The sequence below is a fragment of the Kryptolebias marmoratus genome, linkage group LG10, assembly GCF_001649575.2.
Source record: "Kryptolebias marmoratus isolate JLee-2015 linkage group LG10, ASM164957v2, whole genome shotgun sequence".
NCBI classification, from domain to species: domain Eukaryota; kingdom Metazoa; phylum Chordata; class Actinopteri; order Cyprinodontiformes; family Rivulidae; genus Kryptolebias; species Kryptolebias marmoratus.
Genome location: NC_051439.1, coordinates 13,582,191 through 13,589,507, shown reverse-complemented (window position 1 = coordinate 13,589,507; position 7,317 = coordinate 13,582,191).

Sequence of the window (7,317 nt, the reverse complement as noted above, 5' to 3'; positions counted from 1 at the left end):
TACTTTTTTATTGGGACTAAAAATGTTCTTATCTATGTTGATTGCTTCTTTATTTATTTTTTCATTTACAAAGAGTAGCAACACACCCCCTGAAAGGGTTGTAAATGTGGCAGTATTGGTGCTGTATAGCTTGTACTACCCTATAATTTCAGGTAATCTGCAATGGTAGGGAACCATACAGAACAATCCTAGTAATGAAAGCAATATCAACATTTGAAGAAATGTAATGTTTCTCTGCCAAAAATTGTTACGTATTGATAAATCATATAACACAGAAAACTTCTAATAAGTACAAAAAGTATTTTATTCTTTCTAATTCCATTTTTGTAACAGCCGTTGGCTGAAATACGATGCAGTGTAGTTTTATCAATCCATAACTAAAAGTCTTAATTTTTAAAACCACCCTAATAAAACATATTTTAAACTGGCATCTTGACATTTAAATCCCTCAGTGGCATCAGATCGATGAAGACCTAGCTCTTCACCTGAGAGGAGGAAAAGAAAGTTATTCAGTTTTCTATGGAGAGAAAGTGAGAGTTCAAAAGAATTCATGAAACATTGTCAATAACTTTTAAATCATAATGTGTTTGTGGCTAAAATGCCAGGCTATGATCACAATCACGCTCACGCTACCTCCCTGCTGCTCTATCTTCTCTCTCCACAGTATCAGCACTCTGCTTGTTAGCAGCTGTTTCACTGTTTCCTGGTGAAGCTGTTGTTGAACAGCGAAGGGGGGGAAGAAACAAGAAAACCCTGCGCTTGATCAGGACATGTGCATGCACCGCTCCGCTCTGCTAGCTAACCTTCGCCATGCACCAAATTAGAAACCCTCGCCATCAGGCAGACAGCTGGCAGCCTTCCCTCGAGGATGCCAATTAAGTTTGTAAAACATTTAGACAACAAAACTGTACAAGAGAAAAAAAAAATCCCATGGAGGCGGTTAGTCCCCACAACTCCCAGCAGTCCTTCCTATAACCTCCACTGCCTGCTCCCCCCACCCCAATCTGCAGCAGCCTCAGGAAACACCACCTCAGAGCACAGGCAGGCCCAAGAGAGCAGCAGATATGTTCAGACAAATACATGAATAGTTTATCAAAGACATTGATTTTGTCATGCTAATGTGTTGTTATAGCAAATTAAGAGTTGATGTTTTATTAATACACTTGCACCACATCCATAGATTGGCAGCTTGGTGTTCTGCTAAACAGTCCCAGCTGGAAACATCAGACTGCTGCAACTCTAAAACAAGACCTCTAATCCGTCATTGTTGGCTTTTTATGCTACACACCATGTTGTAACTAACCACAACTGTGAAGAGCAACATTAAACTTTAGCACTACGCCTGATCAAGTGTCCAAAATGATAACCTGAGGTTCTGGCCCTGGGCAGAAAAGCTGGGTGGGGATTACAATAATACTTAAGTAGCTTTCTGAAAATTGAACCCTTGAGTTGGGAAGAAATACGGTGGCCTGAGGCGCAGAGTGTGACCCACGCTCTCATATCTGATGCTCATGTTTAGACTTGTTGTGTGTTCATCCGGGCGGCCCACTCCTCAGCTGTGTCAGTGGGACGCACCAGGATGTGACAGGGAGAGCGACAGCGTGAGTAACTGAAGGAGACAGGATGCAAAAAAGATCCTCTGAGCTTTGAGAAAATGAAAGTTCTCATCTCTCAGCACTCCCATCCCACACACACACACACACACACAGAACATTAACCTGCTCAGGGCATCTCCATCAATGTTAATTAACTTAACAATCATTATTATGGAGGCTAAATAAAGTTGTGTTCAGTAATGTTTTCTTTGAAAAATCATTCATTGTGTTCATGCAACTCGGTTCAATTCCTTACAGACAACAGTTTTTGTTTTGAGATATAAAGGTGACAGAGTTGAAAGAAAGAAATGCTGATAAATTTCAAGAAACTTTCAATGAGCAGTTAAGCTTGGGAGTTTTGGAAATATTCCAAAATGGAAAGTTTCCATGGGAATTTGTGGGAAATAACTGGTCATTCTGGGTACAGTATCATATCCAAAAAAAAAAAAGAAAAAAAATTTGTTTGTTTGGATATAATATAGTTTATTTAGATATGAACATTTTGTTTTGTCATAGGCAAATAATGAGTTTAACCCCAAAGTTTTTAAAAGTAAGAAATCTAATGACATAATTTGCCGATGACTGATGACATCACTGTGTCACAGTTGGCTTTTTAAAAATCTATATAAGTGAACAAATCGAGATCAAGGTCAAGAAACACACTGAACTCGAGCCATGTAAGGTTTATTAGAAAAAGACATCAAATTACAGCAACATAAAGAGGCTCTATACTGGTCTGTCTGCAGCCTGAACCTGTTATCAACTAAAAAAATTAGGTCCATTAATTATGAAACTAAAACCTAAAAAACCTTAATCTTTGAGCACCTAAGGTCAGCATTTAAGTAAAATCATTTATAGCAAGAATATGAAAACTATAAACAGTTTGAGTTCTGAATATGGCAGGTTTTGAACACGTGCTTTTAGACCAGAAAACTTTACAGATAAAAATTGAATATATTAATAAGCAAACATGAAAGCAAGAAATGTACTAAATCTTTGTAGTCTGGCCTCGGTTTGTGGGGAAAAATGATAAATCTCATTGTGGAGAAAAGCAAATCTTTGTTGCAGAAGCCAAAGCAGAACTAAAAATATCACTTTCTGGTTTCATTTAACTTGTGCCTGATTTCCTCCTCTTCTCTCGTGTCTGATGACCTCTCTTTTATAGATGGCACAGAAGGAGCCTCTAACAGCTTAATAAATCTCCTGAAAAACAGCTCAACAAATGATCACGCTGACCCAATAAGGATTCCCACAGCTGATGAGCTCCTTCATATCAAAATGAGTCAGGAACGAAGCCAAAATTCTGTGCTTTGCATTCTTTTCTAATCCAAAAAAAACCATAATAATAGCAGACATGAGCAATGTAAAAGCACAGACAGTTAATTAAGCTCTGTCTTCTATTTTTTCCTTCCTTTTCAGATTTTTAAAATCTAATCTCAGCCCATTGTTAAGATGGTCAGAGTCTCCAGTCTCTCTTAAATATATATCAGTGCTATAACCCTGTTTTATTCCTCACTCCCAACAATTTAAACATATTTTTAACACTATAACAGGACTATTAGCATCCAAGAGACTGCACCTTCCAACAGAATCACCACAACTAATGGGATCTAATCTATACATAAAAGGACATTAATATATATGCAAATCAGCTGCTGTTACGTCTCTTGGGGTGGGGGGGATAGGCCAAGTCGGCACTTGTTTCTGTCACACGTGTCACTTAGTTGTTAATTACTGTTAACTTTCCTAAAATGCAAATATATGTTTTTAGCAAACTCTGTAAATATTCGGAGGAAAAAATAAAGACTCCCCCCCACCCCCACCCTGTGTGTGTGTGGGGTGGGGGGATTTAAAGCACTGGGGGAGGAGGTTGCAGGTCGGCTGTTCAAAGCCACTCCGTTCATTGTTGGGCAGAAGGGGATTAGGTCTCTCCAGGCTGCAGAATGTGCTTTCTAATTAAAAGGGATAAGATGTAGAAACATAGTGAGGGGCATTACTACTGTAGAAAAGAAGGGGGTGGAAAGTGCAGCTCTGAAAAGAAGGTATTTGATCACGAGGCAAGAGTTACCAAGTCTGAAACTCTCCCAACATTTTTCTGCTCTGTACTCAAGTCAAATAATTAACTTCAGCTCTTTAGACCTAAAAACGTCTTTTAAAGTAGTTCCCAATTCTAACCACAGAGATGCATCTTGCTGCTTTGTTGTGTTTTATTTTGTACTGATTAATTAAATAATGTGCCATAAAACACATGTTGTGGAAACAATATTTCTTCTGTCTGTGTTCAAAGCTAATGCCAAGTGGCTGCGTACTGTGCTTTTATTTTCTGGATAAAAAAAGAGAGGTATCAAACCCCTCATCAAATTCACAGCAGGGAAAAAAAATAAGCATATTTCCCTAAACTTTGATACTTTTTAGTTTTTTTTTAGGGTGTTCTCTAAATTTATCTACAGATTAATCCCTGGATAGGCCTTTTGAGCAAAGGCCGAGAGGCCCAGGGAGTCAAAAAAAAAAAAAAAAAAAAAGTCAGACAGGATTGTGTTCATTTTTTTTGACCAAACAATTGTTAAACCTTGAAACAATAAACGCAAATAAATTCGCAATTGCTATGAAAGATGACTAGAGAGATACAAAATATCTGCAATATCATTTAAAGATGTCCATCAAGCAGATTGAGTGACCAAACAGAAACCGAAATGTCCACAAAAAGATGCAAAATGAGTTCACTCTCCTGTGAAATAGTTTTAATGTCATAAAAAAAAACTATTCCTGATTAGATAAAAGTTCAATTTTTGTTTCTAACACCTCAACTCAAATAATAATTAAAAAAATATGAATAAAGAGTAAATATGTGAGCTGGACAATAACCACAAATCAAAGCAATATGGCAACAAAACTATTTTTTTAAGTATTTTTATTAGGATGTTTAAAGTAATTTTTACTCAGTCAGTGATTATGAGAGTTAAAATGAAATGGTAAGCAATTCCACATCAGTGAAGCATTTAATTTTGAGCCACTTTAAGGTATAATACTGAACCCAGGGGGCCGCTCTTCAGGGTCCATCCCTCCTTTTGTCAGCATGCTGCTGTTTTGTTACCTTGTCCTCCAGCAAGGGTCCAGCTCTCCACGGGGACCTTTCAAACCAGCCTGGAGTTTAAAGCACACACAGGCCTGGTTCTTTCTCCCTGGAGCCCCGGGAGGCTAATGACATGCCAACGAGATGCCAGAGGAGAACAAGACCTCCACCTTCCTCCTCTCCTCCTTTGGCCCATCCCTCCGAAAGTAAACACGAGCTCTGTAGCTTTTTGGTTGTTCTGCCACAGCACAAAGCTTTTACAGCCGCAAAAACCCCAGACAGCCCAGCTCAAGCAGAGCTCATTTCTTGGTAGCATCTGGCTGCTGAAGCATCCCTACACCACCACCTCCTCTGTATTGCTTAGCAGGCTTCACGTAGCTCTTACTTTTTTACTCCCAGGCAATCTGATCCTATTTGGAGTGTGTGACGAGGGCCATTCTCCATCACCTCACTGATCAAGAGCTCCCCTGTAACACGGGCCCAGGGATGAGCAGGTAAAGATTTGGGGAGAAAGAATCTCCAGTGAGCCAAAGAGAAGATTAAACTGCAGCTAACCGTCGGTGCCCACCCATCAAAAAAAAAAAAGCCTCCTTCATCGCCCCTTCTCCCCCCTCAGGACACCAGAGGGGGAAGTACGAGGGGGGGGGGGGAACCAAAGCAGGCACAGTGGTGGCTGAGCCATCTTGTCATCATAGCGGGACAAGCATATTCAACCATGTCCTCTGTACCCTCCCATCTTATTCCAGACACAGTGCTGCCCTCCACTGAAACCCATCAAAACCTCCCCTCTCAGACCCTGTCCTCCTCCCCCCCTTGTTGGAAGAGTGCTCTCCGCTGGTGTCTTTTCTTTTTAAAAGGGCAAAGATGAGTCCTGGGCTCCACAGTCTTTCCAGGCATCCAAATTAATTTGCGTCTGGTCAGCAGCATAAGCAGCACGGGGCTATTTGATGAGAGTGTAGGGCAATGACATGCACTGGCAGTCATGCCTTGATCTCTTGCTTTCTTTCCTTGTCACTTTCCACAACCCCCACCTTAATGCCCAATCCATGCCTGTCTCATGGGTGGCACACAAAAACAAATCTTATTTCTTATTGGAATATTAACTGCTGCAAATTTTGCCTTTTGTGCATGCTTCTTAATGCCAGCTTAAATTACCAAACAGCCAAACTCACCATCAAACCATAAAACAAACGAGGGGGGGAAAAAAGCACCAATCATGAAATGTATTGTCCTTGGAGCAAAGCGAATAAGGATGCACTTAAGTGTGAAGCATTGCTGAAAATCCCTCAGCTATTTTCCTGATCAGAACCTCAAGAACAGATTGGTTTCATCATAATAAACACACTAAGGACATCTACAAAACAGCACTCCTTTCGTTCGACAAACAGATGTCAAAGTGAACTTAATGCAATTTGACATGCATTTGAAGTTGTGATCCAAAAAGAGGAGCACGGTTAATGCCTAATTAGCATCATTAAATAATAAAGCAACTCAGACTAATAATTATTGCATGTTCCCATTCTACCACTTGCATTGACAATTAACCTTTCTCAACTGGTGATTCACAGTTTGAGTAAATCCTGTTATCAGCAAATATAACACATTGCACACTCGCAAACACGTTTCAAACACCACTCAAGGAAATCTAGGCGGTGTTTACGGTCGGAAAGCGGAGTAACAAAACAAACAACAGATATCCACTTTCAGTAAACACCACCCATCCTCTCATACAGTATCTTCAGTGGCTTAGAGGGGGTGGGGAATCAACTTTAGGTGCTTGCCGTGAATGTCATCAAGCTACTTGTGTTTACGCAGGCTTAATATTGCCGTGACAAGGTCTCTTAAAACACACAACATATTCCTCAGAATGTATCAATCCAGTTCTGCTTCAGGGTCGAGTTCTATTTGTTGTTGTTGTTGGCACGCAAAACTGATGTGTAGCAGTGGTGGGGAAAGTGTCTCTGCAACAAATGCTATCATATTAAATCAGTGGAAACAAAAACAAGATCATCCAGAGACAAAACAAAGGTGAAAGGACTTTAGATTCTCCTAAAATCTTTCTCCCTCATCCCAATTTGGTGGCGCTTGGCTTGTTGCCCGCTCACACTGTGTGGACGGCCTTGCCACTGTTGCCATGGGGATGTGTGGACCTGCACAGGCCTTGAAGGCAGAGTGTCCTGATGGCGAGGTGGGGGTTATCATCATCAGCAGACCACTCTGGGCCACTGTCCAGAGGCCTGGGTGCAGGAGAAGCTGTGACGCAGTGGATGCACCCCCTCAGCACCGCAGGCCCCCTCTCCCCAGGGGATGTTGCCTCTGTTTCAAACCCTACGGAGAATCTGACACGGTGCTCAGTAGCACAGGGCTCCGGTCTGTCCGTTGGGGGTCGGCTGCCTGACTCCCATAAGCCTGGGACAGACGGAGTTGGCTCGAGTGGGAAGGGGCCAGGCGAGGCGAGCTGGACTGCAGCCCAGCACGGTGACTGCCTGTCTGCTCAGGCGCTGGGCCACGCTGCCACTCCTCCCTGGGCTCGTGCCCCTGCACTTGGATTTCAAAGGGATGTGACGGGGAGAGGAGGGGGGTACTGGCTTTCCCTCTCCATCGCAGGATCCCTTCCCCACCAACAGCTTCTCCAAAGCCCCCAGTCTT